This window comes from Corvus hawaiiensis, chromosome 2 (genome assembly GCF_020740725.1).
Source record: "Corvus hawaiiensis isolate bCorHaw1 chromosome 2, bCorHaw1.pri.cur, whole genome shotgun sequence".
Lineage (NCBI taxonomy): Eukaryota > Metazoa > Chordata > Aves > Passeriformes > Corvidae > Corvus > Corvus hawaiiensis.
Window position 1 is genome coordinate 53,948,087 of NC_063214.1, and position 16,933 is coordinate 53,965,019.

The 16,933-nt window shown below is 42.7% G+C and overlaps 1 protein-coding gene across 5 annotated transcripts in view; it reads right to left on the bottom strand.

Annotated features, from left to right (window-relative positions):
- Positions 1-16,933, bottom strand: part of STARD13 (StAR related lipid transfer domain containing 13) — a 329,767-nt gene that overhangs the window by 281,696 nt on the left and 31,138 nt on the right. Inside the window, exons 3-4 of one of the 5 annotated variants that reach the window (XM_048295063.1) lie at positions 12,884-12,938; positions 11,554-11,665 (exon numbers count right to left, since the gene is read on the bottom strand). The gene's annotated coding sequence lies outside the window, so the exon portion shown is untranslated. Of the gene's footprint in view, positions 1-11,553; positions 11,666-12,883; positions 13,068-13,552; positions 13,709-16,933 lie in introns of those variants that run through there. The other 4 variants (XM_048295060.1, XM_048295062.1, XM_048295064.1 and 1 more) reach the window with 4 other exon arrangements.

Here is a 16,933-nt window from a genome sequence, read left to right on the forward strand (position 1 = left end):
CCCAGGCAGCCTCTGGGTGCATGGCTAAATTCCCTGACAGACCCCATCCATTGCTTGAATCTGTACAAGTCAACAACATGCTTTGCAAAAGCTGTCATCACACTCTAGCGTTACACATTTTTTCAGTGTCCCCTAACCTGTAGAGGCAAGGAGTTTGGGAGACCCAGAGCGTAACAGGAAAGATTTGCTGCAGGAATGTGAGGAGCTGATGGTGAAAAACTCAGCAGTTCTGTCCATTCAAAGCAAATCAAACAAGCATAGAAATATCTTTAAACCATTTTATCTGGCAAGAAGCCATGCTGTCTTTTCAGCCGAAGTGTGATGCTTGGAGAAAATGTAGCTTCGGTGAGCTGAATGACAGGTGAAAAAGAAGTATGAGGGGAGAGTCAAACTGTATTTATGGAAAAATATTTTGTCCTTGATGAACTGAAGGATTTATGCTATTCCTTCCTGTAGCTTCACAACTTCCAGGCAACAATTCCCAGTCTTCCTCCTTATTCCTGAAATTAGAACTTTCAAAATATTTTTAAGTGTTTTGAAATAAATGTAGTCGTTAAAGCCTTCCCTGCTGTAGGCTGCTGAAGGCTATGCTGTCTGTCACATTGGTTTAATGGCTTACACAACCAGGAAAAAGCCATCTTGTTCTCAGTTACGACTGCATTGTAAGGAGCTTCTCTAGTGACTCCTGTTTGCCAGATGACATAGTCTGTAGACAGATAATTACAATACAATGGATTTTTTTTTTCAGTATTCATCATTGTTAAATTTTACATTTGGTATTGAGCACTCTAAATGAAAGCAGGCTCATTATTCAATGGTATTGCCAAAATCACGCATGCTATTGCAAGAAAGAAATCAATCCCAGATTCAGGTCCTGGTGTATTGGCAACACCAGAATAACTGCTCTCACTGCATCTTTGGGGAGTAAATTGTCATAATTAGAATAAGAATTGGGCCAAATAGCCTTGGCACAGATGACACAGTAAATCAGATGAACACAGAGAATTAAAACAATGAAGCAGGAAGGAGAAAAGCAGGAAGGGCTGAGAAGTGACATCAAATAAAGAGATGTGAAACAGATGTGCTTGAACCTGAGCAAGGATATGTTTCGGGATAAATGAAACAGACAACAGCACGAGGCAGTTTTCCCTAGAGAGCTACCCAGAAGTAAAGTGCTTTAAAGAAGACTTTGAATTCAGAGAATATGCCATAGTCAGTTTGAACACATGTGCATTAGGCACTGAGAGAGACCAGCACAAAAAATGATCCAGAGGAAGAAAAGGAGAAAAAAGTGTTCAAGAAATTTTAAGTCCAGACGGAAAGCAGAAGCTTTGAGAATGTACAGAAACCAGACTTGGGAAAGCTGGACACTACCTGAAGGCAAAAAGCACATCAGTCTTCCTAAAAAAAAGTAATGACAATAATTTGGACTGCTCTTCACTATGATGTAAATGGGCTACTGGAATGCTTAGCATTAGATGCAGTGCCACTAAAACATTGCTTCAACATTCTTGTCCTTCATTTTACTGCTGTGACAGTGCAACAGCCCATGAAGCACCACCACAAGGATGCTCCCTCTAGGCTGCCAATGCTTTTATTTTGGTCTATGAAGGTCAGATCCTGGTAATGTTAGGCCAGCACTCCATCCTAATTCTAATATTCAGGCACCCTCTGAGCCACCTCATTTAAATCCATACAAAACACAGCACTTTGCATACTGGTTTCAGGAGATCAAATTGCCATCCTCTCTTATCTTCTTCATGGACACAAACTTGTGGTCCTCCCTGCTCTGAGCTCATCTTTTCTATCAAAACTTACAACTATGAGACTGACTATTCCTCACTTTTCCCAGTTTACAGCAGCAGATTCAACTTCCAGACTAACACCTGCCTCTCTTGCTTTTCTTTCCATCATATTTAAAGTTAACACAGTAGACTTTAAACAAAGCTTTTATTATAGTTAAAATATTTAAATATAGTTAAATTTTAACTTTTAACATAGCTAACATAGTAACAGTCTTCAAAATAACATCTTCAAAATCTCTCCTTGAAACCTACTTCTGTAGGTACTTCTGTACTGCAACTCATGCTCATCTGACTGCAGTTAAGTGAATGTGCACTTTTGTTCCTCTTTCTTCTTTCTACTTTTTATTTCTACTTCTACCTGTTGTGGGGTTTTTTTTCTGTTGTTGTCATCTCCCCAGCCTTCAAGTGAGTTTGGAGTAAAGTGGGGCTGTAAAGCCATCTGTCTGTCTGTTCAGTCACTGTACTGCGCAGTCCTCCTACCATAGAAAGCCTTCACTATGGGCAGGGCTAGGAACTATTTGCTCTCATTACCATCATCTCAAGGAAGGCTAGGAGACATCTGCTGAATCTGTGTAATAGCCCTGACTTCCATTTGCCCTGTGTCTTTCCAGCTGTAGAGACCCACCCTGATGTCTCATTAACAAAGTAAAAATAATGACACTGTTTTGTTTTCCCACCTCCAGGCAGCTGCAGAACCTTCAATGACCAACTGTAAGCCAAGTCTCTTGTCCCTGGAGTCCTAAAGCTTGAGAAACCCACTAAGCAGTCTTGGTTTGCAGTCTGTTTCCCTTGTGCTGTGTGCCTTCCAGCTAGCTTCATCTGGGATCAGCAGTGGCGGGAGATGATACGGTGTGGGGGAGATGATACAGACTGAACTCACGGCAAAGGAGTGCAAAGGAGGGAATGTCAGTGGCAGAGGAACACACTAGATACTAGGTGATTTCATTTCTCAGCTGTATAAATTGATGTTTTAAATGAAGACTAGCACGAGTTGCCCTCCCTGTTCTGGATCCCAGTGTTTCTCTTTCTTTACTGCAATGGCCTACAAGGCTTGGGCTCCCTAGAGGGCTTTCCTTGGCTACCTTGGCTTTACAAGTTGTTGACAGTGACAGCCCTGGAGCTGTTGGATGAGCTAACAAAGGCTGGCCTCCTTAACTAACTTGGCCGCAGACACCTCATGTGCAGAAAAGATGTGGGATTTACTAGCAGGTGCAGCTCTACCAGGAGAACCAGGTACAAGGTTGCTAACATTTTTGCATGCTGTCTAAGCCCTGAAAAATTTCTGGAGACTTTCCCGTAGTCATTCTGCCCCCATAGTGTCTCTTGGAGAAAAGACATAGAGGTGGACAGAGCACAGAGAATAATATTCCCCCAGGTCACAGAAAGATTTCTTGAGGCTGCCTCCAGCAGGCAGCCTCGTGGAAAAAGGAGGAGAGGGACTAGGAGTTAATCACTCCCACTTACACCAGGGCTGCATCCTCACTGGCAGGTGTGGCCTTGTTTCCATAATTTTCTTGGCATTTTGGAGGTTTATCATCAGATAGGATCACTGGCCAGATCATGGGTGGGTGCTGCAGCTCTGGAAGCACAGCAAGAGGAGTTCCTCATCCCTGCTCCTGCTGTGGTTGGGGCAGAGTCCCCCTCAGCTGTCACACACACAAGGACATGAGCTTAAAATAACAACTTTTCAAACATTTTTGAGGAACACAGATTGCTGACAGAGAATTTGAGGCAATCTAAATTTAGGTGAGAAATTCTGTGAAGCTAGCTTCAAAAAAGATTTAGTTAGATCATATCTTTAACCTGGGGATTGATTAAAAGAAGAGACGTTTCAGTGACCAATTTCTACAGGGTCTGAAATATAACAGGTTATTAAACACACAACCCAACAGCTGCAGAATCTGACAGAGACATTGTTCTCCCTGAGCATTTGGTAATAGAGTATTTCAGATGATTAAATAGCTAATAAAGTCAGAGTCTTTGCTAAGCAGATGGATACCAGCAATATTGCAAAGGTAATTATAGATTTCTATCAAAAAATTCTTGACTCAAAATATTTATTCTCATACTGAAGCTAATACTCAGGTCTCAGTTAAAAAAAAATATTTTAGCCACTATTAAAAGGTTTCCAATTTGCTCTACTGTAGTGGCTTTCAATTACAACCAATTTCAAGGTGTAAGTTTTCAGATTGAGTATTCCTTTTTTCAAGGTAAATCCTCACCAGTTGTCACATAAAACTAGTTTTTCCATTACTCATGTTCTTATGCTTTTTGGCAGCACAGGGATGCTTATTTCCTTTGCTTCTTCTCAGGCATTAGCCAGTTGTGATACCCGTACCTCTGTAAAGTTACAAAGTGGTAAGAAAGGGTCGGAGGAGCGGAAAACAGGGATGCTTGCAAAAAAACCACAGGAGAGTCCCTCATGCACAAAATTATTAATTTGCTTCTTTGTTGCTATTTCAGCCTTTTTTTTTTTTTCCCATTGATCTTTTAGATTCTTTACTTGGTCTCTGTGAGGGCCACTAGAAAACCAGGGTATGTTTTAAAATCTTGCATACTCAGCTACACCAGCTAATTCAGAGGCTGCAAAAAAACCCCATTCTTTACATCTGTAACTTATCCCATTATCACAGAAGAGCATGCAGCAGAGCTTATACTCACACTCAAGCTAGTTTATCTCTACATCTGATTATTTTTGCCTGGTTTATAAAAATGTAATGGATACTCGTTTCCATTTAGCTGAGCCAACCCACATCATACAGCACTGCCCATGTCTGCTTCACTTTGTACTTCTTAGTGTCACCTCCTGTGCAGGCTTTACTAACCCCATGCCCTGCCTCAACACACTCCTTTTTCCTTTTTGAAATCCTCTCTTGAGGTCTCATTGCTGTTGTAAAAACTGTAAGAAATGAGAGGGCAATGGCTCAAATGTAGAACAACAGAAGATATTTTAAATATTTACAAAAAGAAGATGCTGTTGCACTCTTCTCCTACCATTTGGGTAATGCTGCTTTTCTCAGAAAAAGCATTTCCGAGAAGCAGAGAGTTTCTGGGCACATGTGTGTGGCACCTGGGCTGGAGGAAGAGCACTGGAGATCAGTAGACTCCCACTGCAAATGTGGCTGCCTGTTTCACCTGTGGCTCCAGCACCACCATCCCTGGGGCAAAGGACAGCCACTGCTCACCTATAAAATGCAGCAAGGACCTGACAGTGACTACAGCAGCGCGGGCAGATTAATCTGCTCAGATGTTGCTGAGAAATGTCCTCACAGATTTCATGTCCACACAATGTGAAATAAAGGTGCTGGATCTGAGTTCCAACCCTCTAGGAAGACCTTCTAGGACCAAAGAGGATTGCTGGTGGGCTCTATCATGCTGATGAGTTGCAAAAATATCAAAACCACAAGCAGGACTCTCTTCATCCATCCCTTATTCACAGGAAGAACAGTCTCACAAGCTAACTGTAAATACAGGATGCCAGCAGCACGCAGGGTCACAGGGGGTTGTTGCACCATGGATGCAAGCACAGGGTGTGTTATAAATCACTGAAAGTTGTAGAGTTTGCTGCAGACTTGTTCAAGTACTTGTGTGTGAAGGATCCAACAGGTTTTGGAGACTACTACAATGCATATTAAACTACATATTCTTCTGCACCTAAATATGGTTGCCAGTCAAATTGAGAATTAGGTCCAAGCCAGAAATTTGTATCAAAATCCCAATTTAAATTACAGAGTTCAAGGAGACATGTTTTTTTTTTTTTTTTTAATTACCAGCTATGGAAAGAGATGCTAGCTGCTAAATATTTGCTTAAATTTTCAAGGCAATTTCACTTCATGCTGTGCTTGTATCTAGGGTTTTGTTTCCATTTCTAGTGAAATCTGAGTCTAATAAGGGGTATTCTAACCTCCATTTATTGCAGTGGCCATCAGCTAGCTAGATCTTTTATTTCTATTGTCAGTGGCAATAAGATATTGGTGACAAAATGAATTTTGTGGCTGTAACTGCAGTGTTATTTATAAACAGCTAGATGCAGAAGAAATGCAATTTAAATTTCATTGTGAGGAATATTCAGTTCTAGAGCTCTCTAATGCACAATTCATAGCTGCTTAAATTGTAGTCATTACTCTCATACTGCAATACTTTTTGTCATGACAAAGGGAAATTACTTTTCTGTCAATTACTTCTGCAAGATTAGTTAATTTACACTTGCGAAGGGTATGGAGCAGCATCTCAGTTCCATTAAGATGTTTCTCAGAAGCATTTGGCAATTTAAGTTTTGAGGAAAAGGTAAATGGAAGTCATCTTCAAAATGTAAAAAAAGGGAGAGTGCATACATCCCAAGGTGTTCATACAGCAGTGAAGAGCAGCAATGAAGAGTAGATCTATCACTGACAAGCTGCCAACCTCAGTGCTGCAGAAAACTGTACTGAGGACCTGCAAGAGGAATGCTCCTCTCTGTTTCAGTACTGAGCAGCCACTGAAATCACTGCCCCTGAGTACAAGTGAGCTGTGCATGCAATTATCAATATAAAACATCCTTCTCTTTGGCATCTGCTGCTGATGCTATCTGTATGTTTGCTTAATCCATGTTGGAGTGGAGATAGCAAGAGCCAAAAACATGAGGAGAAATGTTATTTTTACTTACTTGCTTGGAAATTCTCTGTGAGCTTTAGCATGGCTGGCTTGGATACCCACCTGAGACATCGTAGCTCCTGACCTTAGCAGCATAATTTAAGGTGTTGAAGTTTAATGCCTGAATTCCTTGGAGGGGTGATGGAGTAAGTGTGTGCAATGTTGCCAGAGAGACAACACAGTGCTCTTCCACCACGCTTGAAAAACTGCTCCAAGAAGGTTCCCCCTTCTTTTTCCTTCATGTGTCTCCACATTTAGGTGAGGCACTTAGGGACATGGTTTAGTGCTGGGTTTGATATTGCTGGGTTAATGGCTGGACTCAATGACCTTAGAGACCTTTTCCAAACTTTTCCATTAATTCTATGATTCCATGAATGAGTGCTGGAGCATCACCTGGGATCCCTCTCACTGAGATCAGGGGTATTGTGGGCAGGAGATGCAGCCGTGCCTTCTGCAGCCTGTGAGATGCTCTTGGGGGTGAGGGCCCTGGCTGTGGACCTGGCATGACATGGTACTGTCGCTCCCCAGCCTGCAGGGATTCATGCCCACACAGAGAGAGCAAGTAGAACCCAACAGAGACAGCGAATCTTCTCTTCTCTCCATGAAAATAGTGGAAAGGCCTTTGGAAAATGAGGCATTCAAGACAGGCCTCAGATTTAGCATGAAGAGTAGGTGGGGTTTTATACCCTACCTCTGCCCTGCAGCCAGGCAGGGTTGCTTAAATCACCTCAAACTCTAGGTCACAGGTAATTTTTTGTAAGTGGAGCAGAAGTGGAGTGTAGACACACTGTGTAGGTGTGCTGTCATGCACTGCATGCAGCTGGCATGGCACAGCTTCACCTCTAGGTATTATTGCAATTAAAATTATGAAATAGCAACAGCACAGGCATCCTCGACAATGATCCTTGTGTTTAGGCATGTCAGACTATGCTGATACTGATATCCCGATCCTATATTGGCATCACAGCTCTCATGGAGTTTTGCAATGTTTTAAATCCTAACCCCTACCAAATTCCAACAAATACAGTCACAGTCCTCCCTCCTGATACTGCTCTCTTGATTCAGCAAGGGGCAGAGCATCCTTATCTTTCCTCCCCAGCCTGAGCTGCCTGCAGGTGCTGTTGCTGTGCTTTGGCGCGGAACATTTCAAAGGCAGAAATTACACGAGGGAGTTCTCAGAAGAGTTTACAGAATGTTTCAGGGCACCTTAATCATGTTACTTCTGTTCCCATTAGGTTTAGAGGATTTGTAGCGCTGCTCAGCCCAAAACTAGACTCTGCTCCAGCCACCCATAAAAACTTTAGAAGGTGTTTAAAAATCATGAATGTTTATGTTGACTTCAATTATTTTCCATTTCAGTTGCCTGGATTTTCTTTTGAGGCACATTTTCTTGGCTTACATCAAGGCTACAATCCTACCTTGCACAACAGATAAATCCACATTTGTTTCCAAGAATTATAATTAGGTGGGCCTAAATTCTGCAGATTAATAAAGACAGGTATGAAGACATGAACACAAGTGTAAGGATATAAAAGTGCAAAGATATACAACAGGGTATAAAGATACAGATTGGAATTTTTAAAGTTTCAGCTTGAGACAATAACAGACAATATCCAAAATTATTTTCTTTTTTTCTTTGGCTAAACTCCAAAATATTAGAGTCAGTCCCACTTGTTTTCTCACAACCAGTCTTTAAATGCCCCCTGTTTAAAATATACTCAATTCACCCATTTGTGTCACTACAATAGCATGCCAGGGAAAGAGCTCTTAGCCCTTTATTCATAAAGGGACAGACAGAAACTGCATCAGTTGCTGCTTCTATATGATATGACAACTGTTGAAAAAGGTAGGTTTTTTTATGATGTCTAGATATGCCACTCACACTGCTGTAATTTCAGGACATAATGCAGTGGCACTAAAGCATCTGGGGTTCAAATGTTGAAAAAGCCAGTTGTGGCTGTAAAGGTTTTGGGATCAACTCTGTTTGGGATCCCTCTAATTTTTCTGGATAGAACCAGAGAACCTGTGGTCTGGGTTCAGTGGTGCACCTCCCTCCAGCCCTGCATATTCCTCTTACATGTGTGATACCAAATGATGCCCATACCTTTGACATATGGATACAGTTGGATTTTTTTTCTGAGAACCCACAACCAGCAATTTAATTAAGGTAATTTAATTTTTCTTCAAAACAATGTGTTATGCATTAATTAAAGTAACTTAATTTGTCTTCAAAACATAGTATTATTCATTTACCCTAAGGCATGAGACACAGAGCACAAAGGGCAAAAAACTTCAGAGGTACATGACTCTTACTCATACCCTCATCTTTCCCCTTGACATCTTTTGTGCTTTCTCATTTTCAGCTTCAAGGAGCATTTGTGTTGTATTAGCACCAGTCTGTTTTTACAGTGCTTTCCTCTGCCCTGTAACTCCCTTCCTTTCACACACTGCTTCTGGACAGCTTCTCTCAGGTGACTCAAAGGCCCCAGCTTTGCAAAGGTTTTATGAGAGTACAGTGTGATACTTCTCAGTCCTGAAAAAACAGAGATATCAGTAGTGTTGCGACCAAAGTGTTATCTTTTAGGTCCACAGACCTCCTTGACTTTGTGGACTCTTTTGTATGTGCTCAGCTTCTCTTCACCTGCTTGATCACTTTCATAACCCCTGTTGACTAACTGCACAACAAATATCCTCATCTCACAAATGCACATGTGGAAACAGAATATTCATTTTAAAAATAAAAATATCACATTTTTCTAGTTTTCTAGTGGAACTACTTGTTCCAAAATAACAGCCTGTGATGCATACCTATTATCAGCAACAGAATGCTACAAAATACTAAATGCTTAGAAAAGGTAAGATTTTATAAAATTTTTAAGTTTTGATAAACTTTTAAAATTTTTAATAAAAGTTTTGCAATTAGGCTGCATACATGAGTATTTGGTAAGGTAAACCTTGTGCCCATGCAGACAGAATTCAGTAAGTTATTTTTGATTAATAGAGTGCTGTTGTTGAGATCATGCCCACATAGCACAAAGATATCTGATATGTAATGATAAAAAGTACTTCAAAAGAAACTATTTTAGCTACAGTTCAGCTGAGTCTTAGCTTCACCTAATCCCCAATTCAGTGGTAGATATTAATGCACTTCATTCTAGGAACCTGGGAAACACCAAAGAAGAACAGCCCTGTTGGCTTCACTGGTGTGTTTATGTCTTGGTGATACTGAGTGTTTAGAGATGTGTGTGTTCCTGGACACACACATCCTCACAGCAGGTAGCATTTGTAATGAACTCCTTAAAATCTGAACATACCATGTTTTTGTTTGCCCTTTTGAGTAACTAGGAAACCAGCCTCACCCCAGAGCCTATGCAGAGTCATCCCCCTTCAGATCCTTCTGTAACTGTGGCATTTCCAACCAGCTGAGATGAATTGCTATTGGTAAAAATGTCACAGAATTCAGTTCTTTAGCTGCAGCAAGAGAGGGATAAACTGGATATTTCTGACCAGCAATATCAGTCAGCTGGCTCTCCCATTTGAAACAAGGCCAACTAATGCCTTTGGGATGCATTTCAGGAGATAGGACAGAGGCTGCAGATAGCCACACAAAACCTTTCCTCTCTGTAGTGCAGCAGCGCTGGACTGTCCTAGCATGCAGAACAGGGAAATCAAAACGGTCGCAAGGAAGCCCCACCTACAATAGAAAATAATCCCATTAGTCTCTCCACGACAAAGACCTGGGAGTTATTTTGCTGGGTAGGAGGCCATGGGAACAGTGAGGTTATCATCACTCAACAGAGACGGAAACAAGAACTTTCTCCAGAAATGGGGAAGCAGCTTCCAGGAGTATCACACAGAGCAGCACCTTCACAGCAAGAAGCCAAGCTTCCTAAAACGACATCACCACTACAGAACACAAACATAAAAATTATCAAGGAAAACCTAAAATCTTTCAGAGCAGGAGGAAAGAAAATAAATAGCAACACATACATTTCCTTGCTTGAGATGGATGTCAAAGGGTTAGACAAGGTATGAAGGCGCATAGCTGGATTTAGCTTCAACCTTGCATATATTGGAGACACAAAGCTAAAGTTTGTGGAATACAAGTGAGCTTGCTCTGTTTAATCTTTGCCTTTGGAAGAAGTTGGAGGTGAAAGCACAACTGAGAGCTTGCAGGACCATCCTTCTGCTAGCAACATGCACAAGTGCAGTAACTCTTAGTTTATCTCCCAGCTCAGCCTGGCAGGGATGGCAGCTGCATGTATTTAACCACATTCCAACTCTGGTCACACTGGAATGAATCCAGGGTCATGTCATTGACTTCAATGAAGTTATTCTTTATTCATGCTTGCTAGCTGAGAGTCTGGCCCATTCTATCTAGGTAGCAATATCTAATAGAGAAAATACTGCCAAATTAAGGGAACAAGAAGAACCAAACTACGTGACATGAAGAGGAAATGTTTTACATTATAAGGATTATAGAGGCCCTTTAGTTTAAGGACCTTATCAGCATTTAAAGGACAGTTGGCTGAAATGCATTTGTATATGTGCCCAGATTTTCTTTTAAGCCTCATTTGCTATTTTAGAAAGTGAAAAGAAAATGTATTGATTTTAACATTATTGAAATAAAAATGCTGCTGTTTGTTCAACACAGAACACTATTTCATTATACATCTATGAGCAGGGGTCTTCCATTCAGGATTTCCTCCACATCAATTAAGAAGGCCTCCCTGGCCAAAATATATTGAGTTTCATGATTTTCTCTGTGGGAGCACTCATCTGATGGCTCCAAATTCAGTTTTGGGAAAAACACTGTGTTTTGCTCTGCTGGGTAAACCCAGGGTGTCCCCGCTGTAGCAACCAATAAAAGATAGAGAAAAGGAATTAAGGTAAGGGAAATTTATCATCACTGTATTATTTCCAGTAAGTCCAGATTAATTCTCGGCATGGCTTGATGATACAGTATAACTGACTTTAGAGATGCCAGGAGGGTAACAAAACCTCTGCAACCAATGATATAAGAGTAGCAAAAAGTTACAGGTTTACTCCAGCAGTTCATTTGTTAAAGAAATACTGACATTTAATTTTTAGCAGGCAGTGGACTGAATTGCCTCACCTCTGGTTGTACGAAGTTGGTATCATCCCACGTTATGCGCTCTGACTAACGCAGCAGAAATGCACTTGTATGCCCACACCTCATCTGGATGCTGTTTGTGTTGCTGCATGATCTGGAAGCACCCAGACGGAGAATGAGTGGTGATGGATCCACCAGGGATGGGGTTTCTCCTATACCTAGTTAGCGGTAACATGCCAGTTACCCACAGTTTTCACTTAACCTTTGGATTTCACCTGGACCCACCAGAATATAAATTCATAAACTGATGCAACACACTTGCCAAGAAACAGAAGCATGAAGTTTCCTGCTTACTAAGGACAACGTATGTTAAATTTAGAAGGGTGTTGGATGGTTTTGGGTAGCTAGAAAGAGCTGTTGAACAATCCAGACAGGATTTAAGACAACTTTTTTATTTATTTATTTATTTTAGAACATGTATCTCAGCTTCAACATTGAAGTGAGCCAAGAAAAGTTGTAGCATATAGCTCTTGTCACACAAGATTATATACAAAATAACACCCTAGGATGACAGGGGTCATTTTAGACCATCAGGGACAGTTCCCATAAGGAAGTGAAAATATCACAAGCCTGGAGGTGCAAACTGCCTGTTCAGGTTTGGACTCCTGGTCCGGGTATCAACCCCTAGACCTCTCCCACAGAAATCCACTTCATTATTCCTATGCAAGAAAGAGCAGGTTATTAATGTTTCAGCTACAGAAATGATCCTTCTGTGCTAGTGCAATGTATCTGTTAGAATTAGTTCTGTAAATCTGCATCATAAAGGACAATATTCTCTTAAACTAATTTCCTGCAATCATCATTAATTGGCCAGCTTTCTAACACCTGGTACCAACAGATTTTTCATCCAGCAAGTGCAGTGCCACACAATGGTAACAGCAGGTTTGAACCTAATCCCTCTCCACACACAAACAAACATCAAATGTGCCTGTAACAAAGACACACAGACCAGCCTGACATTTGCTGATAACTCCCAGGAGATTCTCCCTCAGTACAACTAGTCCTGCTCAAACAGATTTTCCAGTGGAAAAGATGATTTGAAATAATTTCCAACTAGACTAATTGCACTCACTTGAAAAAAATATCCTTCTCTCCTCAGTGTACACACGTGTATTAGTCCAGCTGTAAATGAAGCTAACACTTTATGAAGTTTTCCAAAGTAATAATTATTTCATCTTAGGAGAATTCACAACAGCTTGCTCGATAATGAAGTTATGCAGATATATATACCTCATGCAGAGTTGCACACACACACAAACAAAATTAAAAAAAAAAAAGTAGGCATTTAAAACTGCTTTTAAATTCCACTCACAGTTTTGAAGTTCAAGCATAAAACTTCTTGCTTTGCATCTGTAGCTCCAAGCTGTCTGTAAAGATAACACAGTCCATCAGATATCCTGGTTTTGTTTTCTTGCATAAAAATATCATCTGTCACAGGCACAGGAGCTGACTTCAAGGACCAGCCCCTTCGGCGGAGCACACCAATCGGGAGACCCGGGAGCACATGTGGAATGCTACTTGCCTGCACGCCGGTCACGGCCACGGGCAGCATCTGCTCTGTGGGACACGGCTGCCGGATGAGCTCGGGTGTCAGTGAAACACGGGGCCGGAGGTGCCACGGCCCCCGGGGTGCCCAGCCCAGCCGCGGGAGGCTTTCACAGAGCACCTCAGTGCCGCTGCTGCTGCTCCACCAGCCATAGGCACACCAGAGCCTGAGGCCAGGCGTTGTGCCTTGCTCCTTCTGGCGTTATTCTTTAATGTTTTAATAAAAATAATCTCATTTGCCATTATAGTAAATGCTTCTTCACTTTTTCTCTTAGTTGCTATTCTAACCCCATTTATGGCTTTATATTCCAAACCTCGTCCCTGGAAAACCATGCGTGTGGAAAAGTCCTGGGCATTAAAAGCCCCTCATATCGGGGAGGGGCTGGCAGTGCTCCTAACTCTTTGGGTCAGCCTCACCTGGGATTTTCTCCCTTACCTGATGCTCTAGGGCTGTCTGCCCACAGGCTCCCTGCTCCTCCTGCCTCTGCCACAGCCGCCCGGCTGTGCTGTGCAAGCTCCCCACACGCAGCCTTGCTCTGTGTCTGTCAGTCTGAGAGGTCATTTTCTTCTTGCATCTGCTTAACTTGGTGATACTTCAACGCGAACCGCTTAGAAATCGTATTTAGGGACACAGACCCGCAGCTTCCCTGCTCCCTGCGTGCTCCGCCCTCGCACAGAGCCGGGGTGAGAGGAGCGCGTGTCTGCCAATGCGGGCTGGGAGCGCAGCAGGAACGCAGTGCTCAAAGCCAAAACGCAGGCCATACATAGGTAAGCCTGATGAACCAACATCTGTAGATCTGTTTTCACTGCTGGAAGGGCAAGTCACAACATGCTGGGAAGGGAAACCAGCAAACACACAGTGCAAAAGCCGTGTCTTTTCCAGCTGAAGGGAGAGACCGAAGGGCCTTCCCCCCTTGCACCTCTCATAACCTCAGTGCTGGCTTTATTAACTCAGAGTAGCAGCTTTACTTTATCAGATAGCCTGACTTTTGCATTCAGAGCGCAGCTTAGAGTGGACTGACTGTAATAAAAACTGCTGTCTCTAGTCTGTGAATAACTTGCTGGTTTAATTAAATTAATTTTGCTTCTAAATTCTACCTTAGCAGATTAGTAATTCACTAAAGGGTCATTTTACAATGTTTTCCAGTGGTGGATTAACCAGGCTGATTAAAAACCTAGACAAAGCTCCATTTTCCACCCTCAGAAGCCACTGATTTCTCCGAGGAAAAATTCCCACAGAATGTCACTGAGACAGGACGGACTTCGGTCAGTGAAATAAGTTCCTGCCGGATTCAGGGTGGAATTTCCCATTTCCAGAGGCTAAGGCCAGCACACCCCAAGCAGGAAATAACTCTCCGTTAGCAAGAGCCAAGAACCTTAGTGGAAGTGCTTTCTTTCATCGGCCGCCGGTGGGGCGGGGAGGAGCGAGAGGGACCGACTTTGGCGTGCCTAAGGTCTTTTGCAAATCTGCAACAAGAAGCAAGCTTGTTTCCAGTTCCCAGCCGGGAACATTTTGTTCAGAGGTTTCCGAGCTGGGAGCAGCTGGGGCAAGGCTGGCCGGCGGTTTTGCCGGATCCTGGTTCCGCACCCAGGGCTGGGCAGAGGGGTGGAGCTGGGTCAGCCTGCCTGGCTCTACTTGGGGCTGGAACAAACCTTCCCCCTCTTTCGCTGCTGAAGAAGATGTGCCGTCTGGCAGCACTTCGGAGGGAGAGGAGGAGGAAAAAATGTTAAGCCTTGTAAAACGGGTATTTCCACTGTGTCTGAGACCTTGCTGGGGTGATGCAGGGGAGCCTGAACAGAAATCCTCCTGTACAGCCAGGGCAGAGACCTGGTCAGAGGTTGCTGGCTCTGTTACCCCAATATCCTCACTGGTTTCCCAAAAGCTTTCAAAGGGTCTGGCTTCAATTTTCATTTTTTGATCTTACACAAGGTCAAAGCTCCCAAAGAGACAGTTTTGCCTTGTCCAGACCCATGTCCACATGGCAGTGACAAGTGGGACCGTGAATCTGCACTGGCCAATGGGAGAGTTGCCTGAGCCCTCTGCCTGTGGGTACCTGCTGTGGCTGCAGAGGGGTGGCACAGGTGGCCCAAATTTTCATTGGGCCTGGGAAACTCAGCCTGATAGGTGGTGTTTAAAATGCAGCCGAGCCAGGTTTTGAAAGCTAAGCACGTACACACATAAATGGCTGGGATTTAACAAGTCACCTTACCACAGCAGTGCGAGATGGACAGTCCTGACATCTCTCTCAGCCTATTTACTTACCAACGCTTTCTTCCCTGCAAGATAGGCATGCCATCTATTAATCCCCAGCTTTATTGCATCTCAGTGACCAGTCTTTTTCTTTGACTCCCAGCATGTATTTTTTTCCCTTCTCCTTTTAGTCCTCATTATGCCTGTGTCCTACTAAATTTCTACACTCAGTATTTACAGACTGCAAATATTTGTAGGTTTATCACATTGCCTGTGAGCGACCACTTCACCAAGGTCTATGTATATTTTTCCTCATTAATCAGCTCCTTCAGACTCCCTATTTTTTGCTGCTCTTTCCTTTGTAGAGTTTGCAAACTTTGTTTGCTTTTAAAAGACAGCATAGGGAAGTTTAATTCTCTTTTCTTTTAAGAAGAGCAGTAGCTGGATGAAATTAAATGCCTATTAAGGAGAGTTTCAGGCAAACTTGCATTTGAGATGGCCAACTCTAAACTTCATACTTGTTCCCTCTTATTTGTCACATTTGTTTGCATCACTAGAGTTTTATGCTGCAAACCTTTGCATCCTCTTTTGTCAAACAGACTAATACATAATTCACTGTCCTGGGTAAATTCATTGACCTGCATGAAGTGCTCTGGACATGCAGGTACGTTTGTGTGCAAACAGTTGTGTGATTGCAGTCTCAAGAGGAGACCTTCAGCAGTACCTGGAAATCCAAATTGCACCACAGCCAGAGAAGTGGAGTCTTCTGCAGCCAAAATGCAGAGCCCAGGAGGAGCTTCAGCTTCAGCAGTCACAGGTGGCTGCTGGGTCAGTGGTCACCTGAGAAGGCCAGTACCTGTCTCTGTCTCTATATCTCCCCTGCATTTACCCCAAGGCCAAAGTGCAAACAGGCATCTGAATAAAGAGAAATGTGTTGCAATATCCTGTGAATACGAGGTGTCTCTCCAACCTTTGCCACCAGACGCTGCGTGGTTGCCTACGGCAAAAATTGTACTTTACTCTGCTAAGGATCCCCCTGGAATCTCACTATGCTTACTAAGACTTAGTGGGAGCTGAAGAATCAAAAAATAATTCCCAGAGAGTTTAAATACGGTTTGATTATTCATGGGAGCAGCAGGGGAATGGTAAAATTCTCCTGGATCTGTCGTGAGCCTCTGGCATTGCACCAGACTGCTGTTTTCCAACCACTCTCCTTTCTTGGATGCCCCTAAATCCAGACTGTAACTTTAGACAAGCAAAATTCTTCATAGATGATGAAGAACCAGAGGACACTTCAGAGCTGCCCTCCATCTGGTGTAGTTTGGGTACTTTAAGGAGTTTGACTCCTTACGGATTCTGGAAAAAAAGTTAAATCATGCACCTTTTGTATAACTCTCTCCACCAGGGGCTATTCCCTGTGGACTCTGTCTGCAATGCAGCAGGCAGAGAGAACAAGGTCTGTTATTTTAGTTTAGGTATATTTGGGCCTATTTTTATTCACATGAGCTACAGCAAGCTGTAGCAGGGCTACAGATATCACTTCAGCTGCAGTGTTTCCATTAAGGCTGATTTACCACACAAAAGCAAACAAAACCAACCTAAAAACCAACAAGATAAAGGCAGCAA